Source organism: Pongo pygmaeus, chromosome 9 (assembly GCF_028885625.2).
Source record: "Pongo pygmaeus isolate AG05252 chromosome 9, NHGRI_mPonPyg2-v2.0_pri, whole genome shotgun sequence".
NCBI lineage: Eukaryota > Metazoa > Chordata > Mammalia > Primates > Hominidae > Pongo > Pongo pygmaeus.
Genome location: NC_072382.2, coordinates 119,775,282 through 119,802,984, shown reverse-complemented (window position 1 = coordinate 119,802,984; position 27,703 = coordinate 119,775,282). Strand labels below are relative to the sequence as shown.

The 27,703-nt window shown below is 41.5% G+C and overlaps 1 protein-coding gene across 1 annotated transcript in view; it reads left to right on the top strand.

The window, feature by feature from the left end:
- The window catches only part of SMIM35 (small integral membrane protein 35), an 86,677-nt gene that overhangs the window by 46,652 nt on the left and 12,322 nt on the right, over positions 1–27,703 (top strand). The gene's annotated exons all lie outside the window — the stretch shown is intronic.

Here is a 27,703-nt window from a genome sequence, read left to right as displayed (position 1 = left end):
ACATGTCACAATATGCTAACCCCCTTAGACCCTCGCAGATGCACACAACATGTGGGACACTGACACAAGGACAAAGTGTGTGTCATTTCTCCCAAAGTCACCGCTTTGGGGTGGTGGCCGACTCTCAGCAGCCGGTTTCCTCCTAAAACTCAGTCAATAGATGGGAAGCTCACTTCTATTCCTTGACTTTATCTTGCTTAGGGAAGTAATAAAACTAAGTATTCTTGGGACTGGCTTCTACAAAGAGATTTAAAATGTTTATTTATCTTAAACTCCTTTACTCAAAACAATACATTTTCAAATCTAAACATCCTTCTCTCTAAACTTAAGTATATTCAGTATGACTCTCACTTTCTTCCTCCTCAATGTGAGATAACCAGAACTAATTACTTTGGGAAACTCCCTATACCGACTCTCATATGAATAGACTTTGATGGACCTGTTCCTCTGTCCTCCAGACTCAAATGGTGTCAGTCTGGCTGTGAAAGAATCCCCTGGGGAGCTTATTGAAAATTACAGATTCCTGGGCCCACCTCTGGAGAGTTTCCTTGGAAAGGTCTGGAGTGGGTCCCAGGTACTCCATTCTTTGAAAGATCCGTAGGGAACTCTGAAGAATTTGGGAACAGCTGCTCTACACCTGCCCTGACTTGCCTTAATTGGAGGGACAACTTGGCTCAGACTTAAGGCAAGGTTCTTGATATCCAGGGGTCTGTTGAGGTTGAGGGCTGAGCAGGCAGGAAACTACCTGATGTTAGGACTGCATTTCTGACATACAGGCACCAGGACTTACAGTTTTTTGAGGCTTCCTGGTTCTTCATAAACCCTATCATCGGTGCAAAGGTTGATGCCAATCTTCCTGTGTGCTTGGAAGGAGATCACACATCCATCTAATCTAATGTGGTATCAGACCAATGTGGCATCATCACTTAAAGAGAAAGGGGCCTGACTCTGAGCCTTGTTTTATGTCATAGGAAATTGTGATCTGTCAGGGGCTGTTTCTGTCCACCTCATTGTTGCATTAGAGATCAAAGGCAGACTTGGTCATCAGTAGGTGGAGATCTCTATGGGCTCACGTAACTTGGTGCCTAACTGGTCTCTGTCCAGAGGAGGACAAAGGCTACTGATAAATTAATGATGAGCTGCCAACTCTCTTATGCTGTTCTAGAAAATTTCACTCTAAGTGAAGGAAAATAACTTATTGAATATCTACCATGTGTCAGGAACCATATAACTCTCCTTTCACATACATGTCTCACTTAATCTTCACATTAACCTTGTGAAGTTAATATTTTAATCCCCATTTCAACATAAGAGAGGATTAAAACTCAATCTTGCCCAGAGTAATGATATTTTAGCTTCCAGATGGCCTGGCTCCAAGTCTCTTTCCATCATCACACACTGCTAAAGCAAATATCCCGATGGTCAAGAGTTAAAAAGATCTGCCTGAAATCTGCTGTCTGTTCATTCGTTATACTGGGTTGAAAGATTCAGAGCTGTACATTATCAGAGAGAGAGTGAGGGTAAAGTTTAGAGAGCAGTAAACAAACCAGTGGGTCTAGTTTCAAACAGGAGATACTTGATTTTTTATTGTTGTTATGTGATTGGTTTGTTTTCTTCAGCAATATTCTTCATCACACGAATATTTCTATTGCAGAAGATGAAAATCATGTGAAATTGATGATATCTGTTTTTGACCTTTAAAAATGACAATTTTATATGGTTCAAGCTAATACTAAGGCAAAACTTGAAAGGCTCTTTTTACTTCTACTCCCTACCCTACTCCCCTAGTTCTTCATAAACCCTATCATCACCTGCTTTACACCTGCCCTGACTTGCCTTAATCATAGGGGGAACCACAACTTGGTGAGAGCCTTTCTCTCTCTCTCTCGTGTGTGTGTGTGTGTGTGTGTGTGTGCATGTGTGTATACCGTAACTAGAATTATGTGATATCTATTCTTCTGCAACTTGAACTGATCTTTAAACGTGGAATTGATGAGTAACAAATGAGCAACGAAGGAGGAATTCTTGATTCCAGCTGGAGAAAAGTGTAGGCTGCATAAAACCCGATGTATTGAGGGTGAGGGGGCCTAGAAGCAGATGGAGATGAAAATGTTCCATTTTTCTTGCCAAACCTGGACCTTGGGCAATATCATCTCCACATTTGCCTCCACCATTGATCCTAATAGTAAAGGCTAGGGCCTCCCACTAGGGTCTGTTGTACTTAGGTTTTGAGTTTTAGAACTTCCTTCTGATTTTGTTTGATGTGTTGCTAATCTTGCAGGGGGTTGTGCTGCTTGCTTGTTCATTTTTTGTTTTGTTTTGTTTTGTTTTGTTTTAAAGTTCCTTGTCAGTATGATCTAAAAGCTAGAGAGGTCCAATCACCTGCTGGAGGTTTCTTCTAAGTGATCAAACTAGGATTTTTTTTTTTTTTTTTTGGTAGAATGAAATTTTTTTTTTTTTTTTTTTTTTTTGAGATGGAGTCTCACTCTTGCCCAGGCTAAAGTACAGTGATGCAATCTTGCTCACTGCAACCTCTGCCTCATGGGTTCAAGCAACTCTTCTGCCTCAGCCTCCAGAGTAGCTGGAATTACAGGTGCCCGCCACCACGCCTGGCTAATTTTTGTATTTTTAGTAGAGACGGGGTTTCACCGACCTCAAGTGATCCGCTCGCCCTCAGCCTCCCAAAATGTTGGGATTACAGGCATGAATCACTGCGCCCGTCCTAGAAGGAACTTTAAATGGGAGTTGGAGGGGCATCTGGAGAGAAATCATGATTTAGATGGGCGGTGGGATGACCATTTGCAAGATCTCCTGGCTTTAGGTCAGTTCGTCCAAATGGCTTGGTAAATACTAAGGTGCATAATGCCACCATTACCTTCATGCTGCTTGGCATGTTCTCATGGCTGCATTTTTTTTTTTTTTCAATTCTGCCAGACTTCTCAGTGACTAAGATTTGGTTTCTGGAATGTGAGTAGATGGATAGATAAGTACAATTAAGGTAGATTCTTACCTAAGTGTAAGGATCTTGATACCTCTGCTTTTTGCATGGGTTTTGAGTGTTACATATCTGCAGGAAACCTGGATTACAGAAAATGCATTTCAATGCACTTCTTCAAGTTTAAGGGTTTAGGAACTCCTTCTCTCCAGGGAATCATTTAGACAGAGATAAATATAGGTTGGCATTTTATCGCTTTTTTAACAGCTTTGTTTAGATATAATTCACGTAACATGCAATTCACCCATTAGAAGTATATAATTTAATGTTTTTAATATATTCATGCATATCTGCAGCCACCATTACAGTCAATTTTAGAACATTTTCATCACCTAAAAAAAACCCATACCCTTTAGCTAAGATAACCCCCTCCTTTTCTCCCTACCTCCCCTGGCCCCCCATAATCTACTTTCTTTTTCTTTTCCTTTTTTTTTTTGAGACAGAGTCTCACTCTGTCGCCCAGGCTGGAATGCAGTGGTGCGATCTTGGCTCAGTCTGCCTCCCGGGTTCAAGCGATTCTCCTGCCTCAGCCTCCCGAGTAGCTGGGACTACAGGTGCCCGCCACCACGCCCGGCTAATTTTTTGTATTTTTAGTAGAGACAGGCTTTCACCGTGTTAGCCAGGATGGTCTTGAACTCCTGACCTCATGATCAGCCGGCCTCGGCCTCCCAAAGTGCTGGAATTACAGGTGTGAGCCACTGCGCCCAGCCTCTACTTTCTTTCTCTATAGATTTTCCTCTATAGATTTTCTGGATAGTTCATATAAATAGACTCATATAATATGTGGACCTCTGTGACTGGCTTTTTTCACTTAGCATAATGTTTTTGAGGTTCATTCAAGTAGCATGTATCAGTACTTCATTTCTTTATATGACTGAACATTCTGTTATATGGATATACCACATTCTGTTTATACATTTGTCTGTGGATTCCTTAAGATTTTCTTTTTTTTTTTAAAAAAATGTTTTATCAAATACCCAGACTTCAAGGAGGAGGATTTTCCATATATAAGACTGTGTTATCTGTGAATAGAGATATTTTCATTTCTTCCTTTCCAGTCTGGATAAGTTCTATTTCTTTTTCTTGACTATTTCCCTGGCTAGTTCCCAATGCATTGTTTTTCTCTTGCTGCTTTCAAGGTATTCTCCTTGTCTTTTACTTTCAGCATTTTTTACTATTAAGTGTCTGTTTGCAAATCTCTTTTAGTTTTTCTTACTTGGAGATCATTTAGCTTCTGGATGTGGAGTTTATTTACTTATTTTTTTCTAAGACAGAGTCTTGCCCTATTGCCCAGGCTGGAGTGCAGTGGCATGATCTCGGCTCACTGCAAACTCTGCCTCCTGGGTTTAGGCGATTCTCATGCTTCAGCTTTCCAAGTAGCTGGGATTACAGGTGTGCACCATGTAATCCCGGCTGATTTTTTTTTTTTTTTTTTTTTTTTTGAGACAAGGTCTTGCTTTGTTACCCAGGCGGGAGTACAGTGGTTCAATCTCAGCTCACTGCAACCTCCATCTCCCTGGTTCAAGCGATCCTACCACCTCAGCCTCCCTAGTAGCTGGGACTACAGGCATGTGCCACCACACCAGGCTAATTTTTGTATTTTTAGTAGAGATGGGGTTTCACCGTGTTGGCCAGGCTGGTCTCAAACTCCTTTTTTGAGTCCCGCCTTGGCCTCCCAAATTGCTGGGATTACAGATGTGAGCCACTACGCCTGGCCAGGTTATTGTTTCTCAATAAATTTGATAAGTTTTCTGCCATTATTATTATTATTTTGAGACAGGGTCTCACTCTGTCACCGAGGCTGGAGTGCAGTGGTGTGATCATAGCTCACTGCATCCTTGACCCCGCTCGAGTAATCCTCCCGCCTCAGCCTCCCGAGTAGCTGGGGCGACATGTGTGCACCACCACACCCGGCTAATTTTTGTATATTTTGTAGAGATGGAGTTTTGCCACGTTTCCCAGGCTGGTCTTGAACTCCTGGGCTCAAATGATCTACCCATCTCAGCCTTCCAAAGTTCTGGGATTACAGGAGTGAGCCACCATGCCAGGCCACTAGCTCCTCTATTCTTGTACAGCTTTAAAGAGGCCATTACAGAACTCCTGGGCCAGGGCAATAAAATTCTGTGTTGGTCTGATCCAGTTTCCTAATTAACTGAATATAAGCCTTAATGTTATATGTCTCCCACCAAAGCTACTTGTTGAGATAACTGGGTATTTGGTACTTATTCCACGTATTCCATGGCAGAGACAGTAATTCCTCAAGGTTAAGTCACCACCTTCTCTCGCCTCCCAGTTGGTCTTCCTCCCTTCATTTCTGCTCTGCTCTAATTTATTCTACACACGGCAGCCAGAGTTGTTTTAGAAAGGGCACATTTGGTCATGACGTTATACTGCTTCAATACTTGAGTGGTCTTCCATTTTTCTTATTATAAAGCCCCAAATCCCTAAAATGGATGATAAGACCCTGTTTATCTCTCCTGCTTCTTCTCATGCCCCTTTCTGTCTGTGCTCCACTCTCTGCTCCACCCCCTCTCCTCACTCCACACCTTGCATCCTTGCATGTACTCCAGCCACACATGAATCTTTCAAATTTTTATTGTGTAAGTGTCACGCTCTACCCTGTGTTGAGCCTTTTGCACATGTTGTTTGCTTTGCCTAAAATGTTATTATTGTTTTCTTTTCTGGTTCCTATCATCTTTCAGGTCTTGCTTAAATGTCAGATTCAGGAAAGGCTTTCCTCACCTCTCAGAGTAGTTCAGGTCCCCTGTTTTTTTTGTTTGTTTGTTTGCTTTCTGTTATGAAAATAAAACAAATGCCCCAGGAGAAGGGTCCATGATTACCAGAAACATCGGAGTGCTTTCTACCATTTTTATTCTGTTGTGTTGAGGCCAACATTGCAATAAACAAGCTAAAACTACTTACACTGGACTCATTTGCAGTAACTGACATTTACAGGAATATACTAGAAATGGCACTAAAAAGTTTAAGAAAAGTTATGGCAAACTTGTTTGCATATCATATAGAAAAGTAACATTTTAAATATAAAAGAGAAAAACTTCCTGGAATTGTTATGCCAGTATTAAAGAACAGCGCTACACTGGATGTGACAAATTCTTTACGTGGGTATTATTCTTTCCCAAAGACTGTCAAAGGTGTGAGTGTTGCAAAAGAACAAAAATGAAAACAAACACAAAAGAAAACGTGTCTTATAGTTTATAAGCAGGACGACACTGACCAACACAAAGAGGGGTCTGGAGTTCAGTTCATGCCCAAAGCCTGCCCCCTCGGCCTCCAGGGGTCATTCAGAGCATTCTCAAATCCATTTCTGACACATGATTTGTCACTGCTCCTCTCTCCTTGAAAAAAGCATGTTAGAAGCTGCCCTACAGGTCTGAGCAGTGGGAAAATATTTGAATCACTGAGGCCTTTTAATACATAAGAAATGGACATAACCATCACCCTCAGCCCCACGGCAAGGGTGTTGAGGAAGTCATCAGTCCTCCACAACTCTGAAAAGAAACCAGAGTTGAAGTCTGGACAGAAAGCTTTAAAAAAGTAACAGCACCAATGCAGCCACTCAGTGTGCCTAGGTGTGCTGTCAGGGTCAGCAGCTTCTTTCTAGATGAAAGGAGCGGAGGTGACAACAAAAGAGTACCCATTCTTCCTTTTGTTATTGGAGCAGGAGTACTAGGCGGACTAGGTACTGGCATTGACGGTATTACAACCTCTACTCAGTTCTACTACAAACCATCTCAAGAACTAAATGGTGACATGGAATGGGTCGCCGACTCCCTGGTCACCTTGCAAGATCAACTTAACTCCTTAGCAGCAGTAGGCCTTCAAAACTGAAGAGCTTTAAACTTGCTAACCGCCAAAAGAGGGGGAACTTGTTTATTTTTAGGGGAAAAATGCTGTTATTATGTTAATCAATCCGGAATCGTCACTGAGAAAGTTAAAAAAATTCGAGATTGAATACAACGTAGGCCATAGGAGCTTCAAAACACCAGACTCTGGGGTCCCCTCAGCCAATGGATGCCTTGGATTCTCCCCTTCTTAGGACCTCTAGCAGCTATAATATTGTTACTCCTCGTTGGACCCTGTATCTTTTACGTCCTTGTTAAGTTTGTCTCTTCCAGTATCAAAGCTATAAAGCTACAAATGGTTCTTCAAATGGAGACCCAGATGCAGTTCATGGACCCCTGGATCGGCCTGCTAGCCCATGCTCTGATGTTAATGACATCGAAGGCACCCTCCTGAGGAAATCTCAACTGCACAAGCCCTACTACACTCCAATTCAGCAGGAAGCAGTTAGAGTGGTCATCAGCCAACCTCCCCAACAGCACTTGGGTTTTCCTGTTGAGAGGGGAAACTGAGGGACAGGACTAGCTGGATTTCCAAGGCCAACTAAGAATCCCTAAGCCTAGCTGGGAAGGTGACCACATCCACCTTTACACATGGGGCTTGCAACTTAGCTCACATCCAACCAGTAAGGAGAGCTCACTAAAATGCTAATTAGGCAAAAACAGGAGGTAAAGAAATAGCCAATCCTCTATTGCCTGAGAGCACAGCGGGAGGGACAATGATCGGGATATAAACCCAAGCATTCGAGCAGGCAATGGCTACCCTCTTTGGGTCCCCTCCCTTTATATGGGAGCTCTGTTTTCACTCTATTAAATCTTGCAATTGCAAAACAAACAAACAAACAAACAAACAAAAAAGGAGCAGAGGCGAGCATGACACCACCATCGCAGAGAACCAGCCCAGATGGAAAGGCCCCGTGATGCTCCTGCTACCCTCTGCCTCCATGGCCAGCTGCTTCCCTGATGGCTCACACAAGTGGCACCTCACTGCCCTGCAGCTGGAGGCGCACTCCAAGGAGCACCCTTCTCCCCAGGCACCCCCAGCTTAGGGTGTATGCATCACCCAGCCCTGTGCTGGCAGCACGTTACCAATCAGTCTGCATGAAGACCTGTCAGCTGTCATGTGTGAATTCCTTAAATTCAGTTAAATAGTCCATTAAATATGTGTTTAGAAAATACCTTTGAAAAACAAGGGTAACTTAAAAAAATAGAAACTTTCAAATCCATTTATATTTTTATTATAAACAAAACTTAATTAAAAGTTTAACAAACTGGCTGAAAACTCACCAAGTGTCAGACTCACCAGCAATTAGAAAAATGGTAATTTACCAGCATTTCCTCATCAGAGTTCTCTCTCTGGTAAGGGTATATCTAGATCTGTAAGGGTCAGTGGACTGTGAATCAATTTTATGGTTTTTTAAAAATCACCACGTATTGGCCCACCATGGTGGCTCATGCCTGTAATCCCAGCACTTTGGGAGGCCGAGGCGGGTGGATCAGTTGAGGTCAGGAATTTAAGACCAGCCAGGCCAACATGGTGAAACCCCATCTCTACTAAAATACAAAAATTAGCCAGGCGTGGTGGCAGGTGCCTGTAATCCCAGCAACTTGGGAGGCTGAGACAGAAGAATCGCGGGAGCCCAGGAGGTGGAGGTTGTAGTGAGCCGAGACTATGCCACTGCACTCCAGCCTGGGCAACAGAGTGAGACGTGACTCTGTCTAACAAACAAACAAACAAACAAAAACCCACCACATATTAGGATACTAATGATAGTCCCTATATCCATCCAGAAGTTCCAGAAGTGCTGGCATAAAGCACTAACCACCCCACGGCTCCACACTTAGCACCTGTCTGGAGGCTCCCCGACACTGAGGTCCAGGAGAATGCCTGGTTTCAGTCATTTCTGGGCTGTGACAACATATGAGCGGGGAGCACTGTGTGAGTCTCCAGGAGGGAATCCTCCTGGGGCCCAGAGACTCCTCCACCCCTGAGGAGGGCAGACTGCTTGGGGAGAGCCTGGCCAGGCCCTAGAGACTGGTAGGGGGCAGGCATGCCCCACCCGCGCAGGTCCCTCTGTTCTGATGGCACCTAGACCCCCTGTACTTTTTCATAGAACATAAGTTTTTGAGCAACTGATTATTAGGGTGCTGATCTGTTGGACATACCTCCTCACAGAACATGAGCTCCATGAAGGCAGGGCTCCTATGTGCCTTGACCACTCTATGCCCAGTGTCTAGTACAGGGCCTGGCACATAGTAAGAACTCCATAAATCCTTGTTGAGTGTGGAAATTAATACTCTTTGGGGCACAGAATTCAAGGGCTGGCATGGGAGGTGGGCAGGGAGAAAGTCCTGGGGCTCTACTTAGAGCTAATGTGGAACTGGTGGAAAAGTTGTTTAAATTTCAGACGGACACTTCGGGAGGCTGAGGCGGGTGGATCACTTGTGGTCAGGAGTTCAAAAACAGCCTGGTCAACATGGTGAAACTCTGTCTCTACTAAAAATACAAAAATTAGCTGTGTGCGATGGCAGGTGCCTGTGGTCCCAGCTACTCAGGAGGTGGAGGCACCAGAATTGCTTGAACCCAGGAGTTGGAGGTTGCAGTGAGCTGAGATTGTGCCACTGCACTCCAGCCTGGGTGACAGAGTGAAACTCTTTCTCAAAAAAAAAAAAAAAAGTTCAGAAGGAAACTCCTCACCACTTGTATTCATAATCGCAATTTGGACTTACTAACTGGCAAGTCTAATGGACACATATTCCTAGGGGAGCTTCCCTGAGAGTTCCATCCTGGGCTGGTATTATAATAAGGTGGTTGGCTCCTCATCCCCCTTGTCATTCCTTGGGTGAATAGCTTGGTGCATATAGAAAGTAGCCATTTCCCTCCTACTTTCACCCTTCACATTGTGGACACTGAGCCTGTTTGTTTGTTTGTTTTGAGACAGGATCTCCCTCTGTCACCCATGCTGGAGTGCAGTGGCACAATCTTAGCTCACTGCAACCTCTGCCTCCCAGGCGATTCTCCAAATAGCTGGGACTACAGGTGTGAACCACCACGCCCAGCTAATTTTTGTATTTTTTGTAGAGATGGGGGTCTTGCCATGTTGCCCAGGCTGGTCTCGAACTCCTGAGCTCAAGCAATCTGCCTGCCTCGGCCTCCCGAAGTGCTGGGATTACAGGCATGAGCCACTGGGCTCAGCTCCCTAAGCCTATTGTAACCCATAATTGGAATGGTGAGTTTGGGAATATAAATTGAGACAGTGACAATTTTTTTAAAAAAGTAATCAACAACTAATATTTATTAAGTGCTTTATTTGTAGTAGACATGTATTATTTTATTTTATTTCTTTTTTCTTTCTTTTTTTTTTTTTTTTTTTGAGATGGAGTCTCGCTGTTGTCGCCTAGCCTGGAGTGCAATGGCACGATCTCAGATCACTGCAACCTCCACCTACTGGTTTCAAGCGATTCTCCTACCCCAGCCTCCTGAATAGCTGGGATTACAGGTGCTTGTCATCACGCCTGGGCTAATTTTTGTATTTTTAGTAGAGATGGGGTTTCACCATGTTGGCCAGGCTGGTCTTGAACTCCTGACCTCAAGTGATCTGCCCGCCTCGGCCTCCCAAAGTGTTGGGATTACAGGAGTGAGCCACCGCGCCTGGCCTATTTTAAATAAATCTATGGTGATTCCAGGTGTTAGGGTACTTTTATTATTTCCATTTCATAGATAAATGAACTGGGTTTTGGAGAAATTAAGTATCTTGCTCATGGACACATTGTAAGTAACTGGTAAAACTGAGATTCAAGTTCACGTCTGTTTGGCACAAGCACCCAAACACTTAACTTTTGTTCTATATTGCCAAAGGATTGTAGAAGTCTATAAATGATTTCTTGCTGACTGATAGTCTTTTGAAATTTCATTTACACTTTCACCTGAAGTGCCTTTTGAAACTGTCATCTTGAAGTGCCCCCGAGGGAGGGAGGCACTTTTCTTTCGGTATCAGGAGATCACCGAAACCCAAAATCTGTGTTCACCATTCCATGTTTGAGTAAGTGCAGGCTTTGCCCTAAACTTTCTTGATTTTACAGGGACATTTTCTGGAAGCCAAAGCAACAACAATAACAACAGAAAAAGCCCCTTGACTATACAGAGAAGGCAGTTTGTAAAGAAATAGGAAAAAAAATACACAGGAATTTATCGAATTTAAATTCTATTTAAACTGATTGTGTTCAAAGGCTCTAAGTCTGATGCTTGTCAAAGGACTTTGACCAAAACAGAAGGGTAGATTTTAAAAAGTATTCCACAGGGTAAGGTTTTGGTGAGAAAAAAGTCGTCGAAACATGGACCTAAATTAATATACAAGAGGCTTTTCTCAGCTACATGGTCCTGACAAAACTGCTTTGAAGTCTGTCTGTGTGTTCTAGAATCCTTGTTAATTGGTAATCAAGAACAATCCCTCATACAGATCTTTAAATTAAAAAGCCTAAATTAAATAAAACACCAGGTAAAGACTTTCTACTACCAAAATTGTTCAAAGCCTGACTTAATTGATGAGAGCTGATCCTTATTCACTTTTTGCCTTTACTGTAGAGAGAAAAATAAAAATTTCAATGCGTGTGCATGCAAATGTCTAACATTATTATGTATTAATTTTTTGAATGTAAAAAAATAAGAAAAACAGAAATGACACATAATCTCACTCTCCAGAAAACTCCTTTTTTTGCTGTTGTTTTTTGTTTTGAGACAGAGCCTCATTCTGTTGCCCAGGCTGAAGTGCAGTGGCATGATCTCGGCTCACTGCAACCTCCACCTCCTGAGTTCAAGTGATTCTCGTGCCTCAGCCTCCTGAGTAGGTGGGACTACAGGTGCCTGCCACCACGCCTGGATAATTTTTGTATTTTTTGGTAGAGACGGGGTTTCACCATGTTGGCCAGGCTGGTCTCAACCTCCTGACCGCAAGTGATCCCCACATCTCGGCCTCTCAAAGGCTGGGATTACAGGTGTGAGCCACCATGCCCGGCCTCCTGTATTTGTTTTTGTTAGAGTAATACATGTACCTGGTAAAAAAATAAACTATGCAGGAAGATATAAAATGAAAAACAAAAGCTCTTTCCTACCACCACCCAGTTCCTCTCCCAGATCATCACATTACTTTTCTTCTGCATCTGTCCAGAAAAATAAGGTGTATATATACATTAAAATGCATATCATGAAATATATAGTCTTTTAAAAGAATTTTACTATATCCACTTAAACTTTGCTTTTTCATATATAATTATTCATATTACTCTAGAATGTATTTCCTACAGACATTTCCCTACATAACTATGACACAGTGATCAAAATCAGAAAATTAATAACAATACACTACTCCCATCTAATTCTCACATTACTCAAGTTTTGTCAGTTGCCCTGATAGTGGCTTTTACAGCAAAAGGATCCAGTTCAGAATCACAAGTTGCATTTAGTTGTCACGTCTTTTTATTCTGCTTCAGTCTGGAGCATTTTCTCAATCTTCTCTTGAATGATCTTTACACTCAGGCTGGAGTACAGTGGTGTGATCTTGGCTCACTGCAATCTCTGCCTCCTGGGCTCAAACCATCCTCCCACCTCAGCCTCCCAAGTAGCTGGGACCACAGGCACGCACCACCACACCCAGCTAATTTTTTTTTTTTTTTTGTATTTTTTTGTTAGAGACAGGGTTTCACCATGTTGCCCAGGCTGGTCTCGGACTCCCAGCCTCAAGTGATCCTCCTGTCTCAGCCTCCCAAAGCACTAGGATTACTGGCATGGGCCACCGTGCCTGGCCAATGCTGGGTTCTTCTCCTCGCCTCCCCTCAGGTGGTATGCCATTTCCGTTTGTCTCATTACTGATGAAGCTCACTCTGGTCACTTGATTAGGGTGGTGTTTGCCAAGCTTCCCATCTGTAAAGTTATTATTTTTTCTCTTTGTAATTAATAAGTAATTTGTGGAGAGGAATTTGAAACTAAGTATGCCATTGTGCAGTAAACTTTTAATTAATTAATTAATTAATGTCTTTTGGACTCATGGTTTCTATTTTATTCAGTGGATTGTTCCCACCATCACTTATTTTGATACTCAAATATCAAATCAAATTTTGATACTCTTGCCTTCCCTTCAAAACCTAACAGCCATTGCTTTGTCCAATAGAAGCTAGCTTATATGTCATTTGACATGCCCCTATTGTTGTTTAGGACCTTCCTGATTGTTGCTGTTGTTGCTTTGGCACAGAAAGATGATTCAAATTCATCTTTCACTTTCCCTGCTGGTACTGAAATCAGCCATTTCTCCAAGGGACCCTGGTTCCTTTGAGTGGAAAATGGCATTTAGAAGCCAAGATCTTAGTGGTAGATGTGTCTGTTGATATAGGGACATTGCTGCCTCAAGCCCTCTTAGTGGACAAAGCTACATACATCCATACAGGTCTATGTCCATTTCTATGTCTATTTATATGTGTATTAAACTGTAGTTCACACCAATAACTTCAATTCCAATCTAACACAACAAGATTTATTCTAGGTGTCTCTCTTTTTGTATTTGTAACTCTTTTTTCCAACAGTGTGAAGTCTGGCTTCCATTAGTTGTAACATACTTACTTAATTAATCCTTTGTATAAAATCAACATTGATACTGATATTGATTGATCAGTAACAATCAATATCCAATCTCTGCTGCCACGTCCACTCTAGCACTAATGCCTGTCTTCTTCTACTTGGGCTCTGATACCTTATGCTGGGCTGCTCCATCATGGCCTTTCTTTTTGCCCTATTGGGCTCTGACTCCACTTGCTGGGCCATAACCCCCAACACTGCCATGGATGCCCTCCTCATCCCATTCAGGCTCTGACTCCACATACCAGGCTATTCTCCACCTAGAACCTTCCTCACCCTGCTTTGGCTCTGATGCTCCAGGTTAGACTACCTCATTCCCTATGCCTCCTCTTCCTGCTCAGCCCTGACTCCCCACACCAGGCTTCCCATCTTCATGGACACCTTTGGGATCAGGCATCTTGTGCTGAGCAGCCCTCCTCCATGGACCCCGCTTCACACTGCTCAGGACCACCATGGTGCCACTCCACCACCAATGGCGGCTGGGCCCAGGAAGAACATGAAAATGTTCTATTCTTTAAGTTCTTTTATATTTGAAAATGTCAGTCTTTTATCTTTATAGTTGAACATCTTGGGTTGTTGAAATATTTTTCGATTTACTTTTTTTTCTCTTAGAACCTTGTAGATTGTGCTCCATTGTCTCCCAGCATTACGTTTCTGTGAAGAAGCCTGTGCCCAACATAAATTATGTTGCAAGTCAGGCGCGGTGGCTCACGCCTGTAATCCCAACACTTTGGGGAGCTGAGGCGGGTGGATCACTTGAGGTCAGGGGTTCAAGACCAGCCTGGCCAACATGGCGAAACCCCATCTCTACTAAAAATACAAAAATTAGCTGGGTGAGGTGATGCATGCCTGTAATCTCAGCTACTCAGGAGGCTGAGATGGGAGAATCACCTGAATCTGGGAGACAGAGGTTGCAGTGAGCCAAGATCATGCCACTGCACTCCAGCCTGTGTGATAGAGTGAGATACAGTCTCAAAAAAAAAAAAAAAGTTATATCCCCCTGCCCATTCCCCAAGACATTTTTATATTTCTGCATGGATAACCAGGGTCCAGTTAGGAAACATAAGCCACAACAATCATTTTACCAGAGAGAATTTATTCTAGAGAACTGTTAACTAGGTAACTGAAAAGACAGATAGAGAACACTTGGTGATGTGGAGATAGCAATGCAGGAGGCAGATGCTAGCATTAAGACTGGGGAAACAAAGGGAAGAATTTGGAAGTATCAAAACATAGAGGCTAGGGGAGGACCTCAGACCTCTGGGAAAGGGGGCTTTGGCAGTCTGGTGCTGGTGTTTCTGGGGCAGAAGGTAGGGTGTAACGAGACTGGTTCCATGAATTTGGAAAAACTGCAAACTAGACCCAACTGATACTAGAAGAAACTGCTGGGGTGAAAAAGAAACACTGGGTGATGCTGACAGTGATATGACAATAAGAAGCAGACAGGGGGTAAGTCCCCTCTTCATCCTCCAGCCTTGTAGCCTCTCTCTATTGCCTCCTATTGGCAGAACTTCCCCCAGCTGGCAAGAAGAAACTTTTGCAGAGTCCTCATTGTAACATCACAAAGCCAAATAGAGAGAGTGGATTTGAAACTGAGAAACAATAGCTTAACTGGAACAACACTTTAACTAAACTATATCTTGGTCTTGAGTATTAAGCTAACCTCCCACCTCAGTCTCCTGAGTAGCTGGGGCTACATGCATGTGCCACCATGCCTAGCTACTTTTTGTATTTTTGTAGAGACGGCGTTTCATTGGCCAGGCTGGTCTTGAATTCCTGACCTCAAGTAATCCGCCTGCCTCGGCCTCCCAAAGTGCTGGGATTATAGGTGTAAGCCACTGCCCTGGCCTCTTGAGTAACATTTTATTGTAGGTCAGATTCTTTGTCCCTCTTTTGCATTTGGTTTTATTTATTTATGCTAGACTTCACGCGTGTGGTTGCTATGTCCTTTATTTGAGTGACTCAGTCCAGACATTCTGTTTGTCTGACATTGATGACAGACTATTCTCCTGTATTTTGATTCTATTTTCAAAAAGTGAAATTACTATTTTTACCCTAAACAACATAGCCACGAATTTCTCCTCCTCCTCTTCCTCTTATTTTTCCCTTCCTCCTCCTCCTGTCCTCCTTCCCCTCCTCCTTCTTCTCCCCCACCTTTTTTCTTCTTCTTCCTCCTCCTCTTTCTTCTCCTCTTCTGCTTCTACTTCTCCTCTTGTTCCTCCTTGTTTTTTCTCTTCCTCCTCCTCCTTTTGCTCCTCAGTTTCTCTTCTTCCATCTTCTTCCCCAACGTCCTAATTTACCCCTTGACCTTACTTTGTTTTTAGACTTTTTTTCCTCTCCACCTTCTCCTCTTTCTTCCTCATCATTCTAAGTAAATTTTATGCCAATTTTCTTCTTTACAAACTGAAAACCCAAGTTTCCCATGTCAACATTTTATATATGAATAAGCATAGTTTTATTTGTAAAATCAATTTGTAATTTTTTAAAAAGGGGTTTTTATAGAATTAAGATAGTATTTTGACCAGACCCAGGAATACTGGAATCCTGTCATCAACTGCACAAAATCTCTAAGGGAGAGACACATAAAGAAACAGGAGATAAATATCAAAGAAAAAATAACATATCAAGGGACTCATATCCCAAGTCCCCACAGGCCTGTCTTGTAAACTTGACTGGAGCAATGACCAAGGCTAAAAGAGGCTTAGGGCATGTTTTTCTCCTCCTTAGCCCAACACCAAATCCTGGGTCTCACCACACTTTGGTCCGCAGGAGCAGGAAACTGTCATAATGAGCATGCCTGTGTGTAAATGCAGGGAGACGATGGTATCTACACTGGCTCCCTACTGCTCCAGTCATATGGAAGGAGGCAGTGGAATAGAAGGGCCATACTTACGACCTCTGAATATATGTTGATCCTGCCCATCAGTAAACTTGGCCCAATTGGCATGACTCCAGAGAGACAGTGAAGCAGGGAGGAAAAGGGGATGTAAAGGGTCATCTTGAATGCATCTCTTGCCCTAGAGCCCCATGCTGCTTTCTGGGATCAGGACTAATAGAAAATCACAATTATATTGACTCTTCATGAGCCTTTGACTACATGGTTATGGATCCACATGCAACACTTGCATCTTAATGGTAACAGTGGAGGCTGGGAGAAATGGCTCCCCCTAGGCCAAATACTACTGTGAGTGACACAAAACAGGACTCCGTTTTGAAGAACCTCATTCTGTCAAGCACCTTTGCGGTCTGAAACTGCTTTTGGATAATGTGGATGTGTGCCTCCCTGCCACAGGTGTTGGAAGTGTGAGTACTTACGTAGGCTGATGGCAATGGGTGGATTGGATGAGGGGCATCTTCAGGAATCAGTTGATATGGTTATGTAACTGCTAACATAAAGAAGCTCCACATAGGCTGCTCTAAAAGTTATAGCATAGTTCTGGAGATGCCTTTTAAAATTTGTTTATTTCTGTCTAATTGTTTTACAGAACAAGTAATTTTAAGCAATAAAGAATAATGGAAAGGACATGGGTTTTGGTGCCAGAAAGAACTGAGTTCTCACTGTGGCTTTGGCATATACAGCTCTGTGAATTGAGTGATTACTTAACTATTAGGAGCTCTAATTACAGTTTCCTTAACTGCAAAATGATGGGCAATAATAATGTAGTCTAAAAAACTAAAAACTACCAAGCAAAAAAAAAAGTGGTGGTGGATTTTTAAAAAATTCACACAGCTGACAGCCTGTTGGAGAAACATCTGAGAATTTTCACCTGTAGCAACATCTGTGGGGCAAAGGTTTTATTGACCTTTTCTTAAATTTGGATTTTGTGAAGAGGAATATCAGTTTACCATAGATTCTTGGCTACTGAGACTTATATAAGACCTGCATTTTATATTTTTATTTTTTTGAAAAAGAAACAGGGTCTCACTATGTTGCTCACGCTGGTCTCAAATTCCTGGGCTTAAGCAATTCTCCTGCCTCAGTCTCCCAAAGTGCTGAGGCCACCAGCACTTTGGCTCATTACAGGCATGAGCCACCACACCCAGCCTAAGACCTGCATCTTAATGAATGCAGAGTTGGTAGATACATTATTTCCCTCTGTAAAATCCTAGGTAAGGATTCATGTGCCCATCTGATGTCCCAATTATTTTGGCCAGTAATTAGACTATATTAATTAATCAAGCAAGAAATTCTGGCAAGATCACCAAGAGTGATTTTTCTAAAGCCAGATGTTCTAGTGGGAACCCCAAGATAACACATCTGTTTGGAATATATTAATCACAAAGAAATCATCTTTAATTATTCATATAGTAGAGATATCCTAGACCTATTTCTGAGAAAAACTCTGGCTGTGCCTGAAGATTGGCCCACCTCAGTATAGGCATTGCCCAGGAGAGAAAAAGGTTCAGGCTTCTCCATTTCTATTGAGGAAATACTCCCTCATCCCCAACTTATTCATTTTCTATGTTTAGTTCTAAAATATTTGGCTTTACCACAGGCATCACATTACCCAACTTCGAACTATACTACAAGGCTACAGTAACCAAAACAGCATGGTACTGATACAACGAGACACATCAGACCAATGGAACAGAATAGAGAACCCAGATATAAAACCGCACACCTACAACCACTGGATCTTTGACAAAGGCTACAATAATAAGAAATGGGGAAAGGAGTCTATTCAAAAAATGGTGCTGGGATAGCTGGCTAACCCTATGTAGAAGATTGAAACTGGACCCCTAACTTTCACCATATAAAAAAGTTAACTCAAGATGAATTAAAGACTTAAATGTAAGACCTAAAACTGTAAAAATCCTAGAAGAAAAGCTAGAAAATACCATTCTGGACATTGGCCTTGGTAAAGAATTTATGAATAAGTTCCCAAAAGCAGTTATGACAAAAATAAAAAACTGACAAATGAGACCTAATTAAACTAAAGGGCTTCTGCACATTGAAAGAAACTATCAACAGAACAAACAGACAGCCTATAGAATGGGAGAAAATATTCACAAACTATGCATCCAACAAGGGTCTAATATCTAGAATCTATAAGGAACTTGGGCAATTTGACAAGCAAAGACCAAATAACCCCATTAAAAAGTGGGCAAAGGACACGAACAGACACTTCTCGAAAGAAGACATGCAAGTGGCCAACAAACACGAAAAAATGCTCAACATCACTAATCATTGGAAAAATGCAAATCAAAACCACAATGAGATACCATCTCATGCCAGCAAGAAAAGCTACTATTAAGAAGTCAAAAAATAACAGATGTTGGCAAGGCTGCAGAGGAAAGGGAATGTTTATACACTGTTGGTCGAAATGTAAATTAAAATGTAAGTGTGAAATGTAAAGTTCAGTCACTGTGGAAAGCAGTTTGGAGATTTTTCAAGGAACTCAAAACAGAACTACAATTTGATTCCACAATCTTATTACCGGGTATATACCCAAAAGAAAATAAGCAGTTCTACCAAAAAGTCACATGCACTCATATGTTCATTGCAGCACTATTCACAACAGCAAAGACTTAGAATCAACCTAGGTGCCCATCAACAGTGGAGTGGATGGAGAAAATGTGGTACATATACACCATGAGATACTACACAGCCAATAAGAAAGAACAAAATCTTCTCCTTTGCGGCAAGATTGATGAAGCTAGAGGTCATTAAAAAGTGGGCAAAGGACACGAACAGACACTTCTCGAAAGAAGACATACAAGTGGCCAACAAACACGAAAAAATGCTCAACATCACTAATCATTGGAAAATATCCTACGCAGATTAACACCAGAACAGAAAACCAACTACCGTGTTTTCCCTTACAAGTGAAAGCCTAACACTGGGTACATATGGACAGGGAAAAATAGACACTGGGGACCACTAGATGGGGGAGAGAGGGAGAGGAGCAAGAGTCGAAGAACTATTGGTAATAGTAATGCTCACTACCTGGGTAGTGGGATCATTTGTATCCCAAACCTCAGCATCATTCAATATACTCATTTAACAAACCTGTACATCTACTCCCTGAATCTAAAATAAAAGTTGAGGCTGGGCGTGGTGGCTCATGCCTGTAATCCCAGCACTTTGAGAGGCCGAGGTGGGCAGATCACCTGAGGTCAGGAGTTCGACACCAGCCTGGTCAACATGGTGAAACCCCACCTCTACCAAAAATACAAAAATTAGCCAGGCATGGTGGCAGGCACCTGTAATCCCAGCTACTTGGGAGGCTGACACAGGAGAATTGCTTAAACCTGGGAGGTTGAGGTTGCAGTGAGCCGAGATCACACCACTGCACTCCAGCCTGGATAACAGAGCGAGACTCTGCCAAAAACAAAACAAAACAAAACAAAACGAAACTGGCCTCACCCGTTATAAGCAATACAGTGAACATGTAGCTCAGGACCTTACCAGACACTGTACCCTTGACCTGTATATTTTCCAACCTATACATACGGTTTAGTTAAAAAGAATGATTCTTATGGAGGGTCGGTTGAAAGGAAATGTAGTCTATTTCTTCCTAAGGATAGTTTAGGCCTTCCTTGATGTAATAAGAAAAGAGTTACAATATCAACCATGGGCACCAGAATTCCTCATAGGAAAAGAAATGTCTTGTTTGAACAAATAACTTGACAGGTTCTTCAAAATTGGAAAATTGTTGGCCATATCTCATCAAATTTTTTTTTTCTGTTTTCCCTCGTTTTCTCCTTCAGGGAATCTAATTACACATGTATTATGTGGTGTGAAGTTGTCCTGCACCTCACTAATATTTTTTCTTTATCTTTTTTTTTTTTTTTTTTTTTTTTTTTTGGAGACAGCATCTCATTCTATCACCCAGGCTGAAGTGCAGTGCAACCTGCACCACCCAGGTTCAAGCATTCTCCTTCCTCAGCCTCCCCAGTTGCTTATTACAGGCACACGCCAGCACACCTGGCTAATTTTTTTATATTTTTGGTAGAGATGGTGTTTCACCATTTTGGCCAGGCTGGTCTGGAACTCCTGACCTCAAGTGATCCATCCACCTTGGCCTCCCAAAGTGCTGGGATTACAGGCGTGAGCCACCATGCCCAGCTTTTTCATTTGTTTTATTACTTTTTTTTCCCCTCTATGTCTCATCTTGGATAGTTCCTATTGCTATGCCTTCAAGTGCACTACTTTTTTCTTCTGTAATGCCTAGTCTGCTGTTAATTCCCTTCAATGTAATTTTCATCTCAGATGTTGTAGTTTTCATCCCTGGAAATAATTTGGGTCTTAAAAAATTGGGGTCTTTTATACTTTGAGACTTATTGAATCTCTCTTTCTCCCTCTCCCTCTTTTTCACACACACATGAAATTGAGGCTGTTGGTGGTTAAATAACTTGCTGAAGGCCTCAGACTGATGAGTGAATAGGATTCAGACTCAGGCTGCAGGATTCCAAGGCCTGTGCTCTGTTGATTGTTCTGTTCATTATGGGTCATTTTGCTCTGCCTCTCTGAGTTCCTGGTAATATTTGACTGAATGAGGATATTGTGAATTTTACTTTGCTGAGTCCTAGATATTTTTGTTTGCCTATAAATATACTGGAAAGCAGTAAAGTTAGTTGGAAGCAGTTTGACCTTTTTGGGTCTTGGTTTTATGATTTGTTAGATGGGTTCAGAGCAGTAGACAAATCATAAAACCAAGACCCAGAGTGGTGGAAATAATTAGCCTTAGGCTGAACAGTCTAAGGCTAATCATCTTCACCACTAAGGCAAGAACTTCCTGAGTTCCCTATCCAATACCTTGTGAATTACGAGTTTTTCTAGTCTGGTTTATGGGAATAGGCACTGCTTCTAGCCCTATTTGAATGCTAGACACTGTTTCCCACCAATGCTTTCGGATGATTCTCTGGCCTCTGGTAGCTCCTTTACACACAGGCACTCATTACTTATTGAATACTTGAGGGGGTCCCTCTGCACATCGCTGGATTCTTTACCCAATGCAGCTCTTTCCTCTGTCTTGTGAACTTTAGCTGCCTTGGACTGTCTCCTCAACTTACATTTTTGATATGTTGTGTTTTCAATATCATTCAGATCTAAGTATTTTCTAATTTCCCTTGTGATATCTCTTTTACCCAGGATGTTTTTAGAAGTGTGTTGTTTAATTTCCAAATATTGGGATGTTTTCCAGATATCTTTTTGTTTTTATTTTCCAATATAATTCTGTGGTCAGGGAACATATTGTATACTATTTTAACTTTTAAAAATTTATTGAGATTTACTTACTAAGACTTATTGTTGAGCCAGGCACAGTGGCTCACGCCTGTAATCCCAGCACTTTGGGAGGCCAAGGCAGGTGGATCATGAGGTCAAGAGATCAAGACCATCCTGGCCAACATGGTGAAACCCCGTCTCTACTAAAATTACAAAAATTATCTGGGCATGGTGGCAGGCACCTGTAGTCCCAGCTACTTGGGAGGCTGAGGCAGGAGAATCACTTGAACCTCACTTGAACCAGGGAGGTGGAGGTTGTCGTGAGCCAAGATTGTGCCACTGCACTCCAGCCTGGCGACAGAGTAAGACTCCATCTCCATCTCCAAAAAAAAAAAAAAAACTTATTGTTTTATGGTTTAGCATATGATCTGTCTTGATGAATGCTCCATATATACTTGAGAACAATGTGTATTCCACAGATGTTGGATGTAGTGTTCTGTAAATGTCTAGAAGGTCAAGTTAGCTGGCAGTGTTGTTTGTGTCCTCTTTATCCTTACCTGATTTCCTGTTCTATCAATTGCTGAGAGAGAAGAGTTGAATTCTCTAATAATAATTATGAATTTTTAAAGTTTGTCTTTCAGTTCTATTCATTTTTTCTTTTTATATTTTAAAGCTATATAATGAAATGTCCTCTTGATGAATTGTCCTTCTTATCATTATGAAATGTCCTTCTTTATCCTTGGTAATATTTCTTGTTTTAAAATCGTTTTTGTCTGATATCAATAGAGCCACTTCAGCTTTCCTTTGATTAGTTTTTATATGGTATATCTTTATTTTCCCTTTTATATGTGACTGTGATAAGTTAAAGGTACATTTTATAAACCCTAGAATAATGAATAAAAACTATAGGAAAGATGTATAGCAGATGATATAAAATTAGATATAATGGAAAAATTTAATAAATAATTGGAAATTATAAAAAGAATTAAGTTAAAATTATGGAAATGAAAAACACCGTGACAAATTAAAACACTAAGGATGATTAATAGCCAATTAGACACAGTTGAAGAAAGAATTAGTCAGCTAGAAGACAGGTCCAGAAAAAAATATCTAAGACTGAAGTTTAGGGTGACAAAAGTAAGTAAAAAGAAAAAACAATTTTATTGTTAATGTCAAACTTTTAAACTGAATTTTCAGTAACATTCACAATAATTTCCGATGTTTTACCTCCTACAGAGTAAGCTTCTAAAAGCTTTACTTTGACTTCATGAGTTAGATGAAAACATTGAGCTAGTATTAAAATTAAATTAACTGTTACTCTTTTCTTATACCAGCCATAATTCTATAACTCATGGCCATCTTAATAAATAGTAAAAAAAAAAAACAAAACTTACCCTGTGAATTTGGAAACTAAAAAGGCACTGCCAAATACCTCAAGGGTTAAAGAAGATATCCCAGTGGAAATTACAAGACATTTAGATCAGACAAAGGTAAAAATATTACATATCAAGTCTCATAAAATGAAGCTAAAGTGAGGTTTAGGGGTAAATTTAGAGCATCAAATACATATATCAAGGTACATTGTACTGGAAGTTCTAACCAATACAATTAGACAAGAAAAATAAATTGAGACATATAAGAACAGAAAGTAAGAAAGCAAACGGCCTTTATTTGTGGACAATATAATAGTCTACATATCCAAGGGAAACCAGAAGAAAATGATTAGAATAAGAGAATTCAGCAACACTATTACATGGAAAACCAATGTACACAAAACAAGCTCCCGTTCACACTTACAACAACATTATAAAGTACTGAGGAATAAATCTAGCAAGAAGAGTACCAAACTTTTAAGGGACAAATTATAAAACATATGATAGTCTATAAAAATGACCCAAAATAAATGAAAACATTTGCCATACTTGTAAGTTTGAAGGTTCAGTATCTCAAATATGTAAGTTTTATCCAAATAAACCTATACATTTACTGTTACCTCAATCAAATTCTAATAGAGATTTTCACTGACCTTGAAAAACGAATTCCCAAATTCACAAGAAAGAGCAAAGTACTCAGAATAACTAACATGCTTATGAGGGAGGATAGAGTGGAACGTTTATTTTACCAGCTATCAAGATTTATTTATGTATTTATTTAGTTAGTTATTTATGATGGAGTCTTGCTTTCTCGCCCAGGCTGGAGTGCACTAGTGCGATCTTGGCTCACTGCAACCTCTGCTGCCTGAGTTCAAGTGATTCTCCTGCCTTAGCCTCCCAAGTAACTGGGATTACATTTGCCCATTACCACATCTGGCTAATTTTTGTATTTTTAGTAGAGACAGGGTTTCGCCATGTTGACCAGGCTGGTCGTCTTGAATTCCTGACCTCAGCTGATCTGACAACCTTGGCCTCCCAAAGTGCTGGGATTACAGGCGTGAGACACCATGCCCAGCCAAGATTTATTATGAGGCCATAATAATTAAGATAATGTAGCAGGGTTTGTCATTACATGTCTAATGTCCAGTGACAGACACGTAGACCAATAGAAGACAGTTGAAAGCCCAGAAAAAGAAGCAGGCACATCTGTATAACTTGATATATGAAAGCAGCAGCAATGAAGGGGAAAAGGATGGAAAATTATTTCCATATAAAAATTATGGAGATAATGTATACAAAAATGAATTCCAGGTTGATTAAAGTCCTAAACTGTAAAAAACAAAACACTAAAACTTTTAGAAAAGAATTAAGGAGTATGTCTTGGAGTAGAGATGGATGTCTTAAATAAGATTTTTAAAAAGCACAAATAGATAAATTTGATTAAAATATTAGTTAAAATTCTGCTCAAAAAAGACACTATAAGCAAACTTAAGAGGCAAGCCACAGCCAAAGACTTTGGGGGACCCCTTTGCAGATCTCTGAGAGTCCTTGTCTCTGTCCAGCTCCCTTCTCTCTGGTATTTTGTCCGTAAATTCTAGCTTCCTGGGCTTCCCTGAACTTAAATTCTGACTCCTCAATTTGACTGCTGGGCTCTTTCTGGGTTTTTCCTCCTGTGCTGGAACTCGGGGAACTCACCCAGGCAATAAACCAGGCAATCCTAGAGAGCTCTTCATTTTACTTCCTTCCTTCAGGGATCACTATTCTGTACTACCTTTGCCCATTGTTTTTGATGGTTTGTTGGTTTTCTAGTTATTAAAGTAGGAGAGTAAACCTGGTCCCTATTATTCCACCATGGCCAGAAGTGGAAGTGGTCCTAATATAATTTTCATAAAGTTTGAAAGCATGTAAAACGATGCTATATATCTCTATATCTACATAGATATATAGAATTTGTTAAAAATATGAAGCAATGGTATAAAAAAGGTGTATAGGAGAGATAAACACCAAATTTGGGAGGGTATTTACCTGGAGGGAGAGATAGGAGAGGACTACTCTGAAATTGAGCTACTTTATAAGTAAGAATGGCAGCATTTTAGAATTCTTTGAAAAATTACTAGTAGGCACATGGCTGTTCTTCATGCTATTTTATGTACTTCTTGTATGCATGAAATATTTTATAATAAAAATTTAAAAGTATTAAAAAGAAGACTAAAGAATATTAGGTAAAGGAGCATCCCAGAAAGATCAAGAGGTAAAATAGAGTAATTGTTTCTGCAAGCTGCCTAAGTCAGAAGGCACTGTGTAGAGGAGACAAAAAAGTAACAACGGAGACATAGCATCTCCTTCCCTCACCTTGGGGTCTCTGGAAGGCCTGTGATTTCCCTGCTGGTGCTTTCCTACTGGTATTTCCTACTTTTGGACAGACTTTTCTTTGGTGAAACCCTTCAAACCCCAGCTTCCACAAACACCACCAGTATCACTATGACGCTGTGTTGTCATCTGTCCGTCCACCTGTGAGTCACTAACCCTTAGTTCTTGAAGATTTGAGCCCCTGGGTCACTGTCCCTCTCTCTGTCATCCACAGAGATGATCTTCTTTGACCTTGGCTTCTTAGTTCCTTGCAATCCTTTCCTCCAATTACTGCCTCTTGCTTGGATATTGCAGTAGCCTCCTGACTGGTCCCCCTTCTCTAGCATCATTCCCTGCTTCGTCAATTCTTAACACAGTAGCCAGCCAGAGACATCCTTTTAAAACATTGGGTCATGTCCTTTCTCTTCTCCAAGTCCTCAAGTGACTCCCCATCTCACTCAGAGGAAAAGCTAAGCTCCCCTCATTGTCTTCAGAGCACTACATTATTTGGCTCCTGGTACCTCCTCTCCTGCTGCCTTCCTGCTCATGACCCTGGGCTCCTGGATGCTTCTGGAACCTGCTAGGCATGCTCCTGCCTCATTTGTGCCTACTGCTCCCTCTGCCTAGACATTTTCACTCTGGATACCTCTAAGGCTTGTTTCTTCTCTCACCTCCTGATATGGTTTGGCTGTGTCTTCACCCAGATCTCATCTTGAATTGTAGTTCCTATAATCCCCATGTGTTGTGGGAGGGACCTTGTGGGAGGTAATTTAATCGTGGGGGTGGGTACCCTCATGCTGTTCTCCTGATAGTGAGTGAGTTCTCATGAGATTTGGTGGTTTAATAAGGGACTTTCCCTGCTTTTGCTTGGCACTCTTCTCCTTCCTGCCGTCATGTGAAGAAGGACATGTTTGCTTCCCCTTCCACCCTGACTGTAAGTTTCCTGAGGCCTCCCCAGCCATGCTGAACTGTGAGTCAATTAAACCTCTTTCCTTTATAAATTACCCAGTCTCAGGTACGTTTTTATTAGTAGTGTGAGAATAAACTAATACACCTCTTTTAGGTCTTTCCTCTTCAATTGTCACATTTGTCATAAGACCTTCCTTGACCACTTTATTTAAAACTGCTCTCTCCCTTCACAATGCTTTCTTTCTGCTTAATTTTTTTCTCTAGCATTTACCACCCTGTAATATGCTATATAATTAATTTCTTTATTTTGTTTATTGCCTGTCTCCCTTCACTGGAGGGGCTCTCTATGACTTCCCTGCCTCTCTTGTGGATACAGGAATCATTTGGTTACTCTCATGCCATGACAGCAACTCTTCAAGGTTGTGTGAGGCTCCATTTGGCAAGGCACCCATATGCAACTATTCTTATCTGGGCTCTTGCTGTCTTGGAGCTCAGCCCAACTCTTGGATCCCACAAGTCCATCTGGGAATTCTATTGCCTTCCCGGGGCTCGACTTTGGAGCAGGGAACAAGGTTGCTCTCTCTGGGACCCATCGGCATCTTTGTAACCTGGCCTTTTTCTTTATTCCTTTCATCTCTCTGGGCTGGAGATTTTTTCCTAGTATGATGAGGAGGGTAATTCTTGTTCTGGCTCACTTCTTGTCTATGCTGTGAATTCTTTCCCTTTCTCTAAGGGCCTGGGTTTTTGTAACTTAAAACTGAAAGGAGCGACCCCTTCCCTCTGCATTTGGCTGTCACATTCTCTTCACTGAGTAGAGAATAACCTGGCTGCTAGTGAGAGGAAGGACCAAGGGGCGTAGCATGGGCATACCATTTTTAATGGGAGAATTGTTAAATACTTAAAAAATACAGTTGCACCATTCAATAATACTAATGACAACAACAACAATAATGATATAATTTACATCTATTGAGCATTTAGTATATGTCAGATCCTCTCCTAAGTGCTCTCTACATATGGTATCTCTTTTAGTTGTCACAACAAATCTATGTGTATTTAATATTAGTCTTATTTTCCATCAGAGCAGTTGAAGTTCAGCAAGGTAAAGGGACTTGTGTGTGTCAGGGTCTCACAGTCTGCAAATAGTGGATCTAGGCTTCAGATGCTAGCCTGCATCTAAAGTCTGAGCTCAACCACTGCACCTCCTGGCCTCTTGGCAATATCCCTGGAGCCTCAGGACGCCAAATGGGGAATCATTCCATTCTTCCACACTCCTGGCACCTTATCGGGCAGGAGTGGGGCCAGTCTTCCTGATTCCCTGCCCCAGCAGAGGTAGGTTGTCCCTAGGGTGGCCCCCCGTCAGCCTCTTCCTCAGAACCTGGTTGTCCTTTCTGCTTCTACCGTGGCCTATCTCATCGC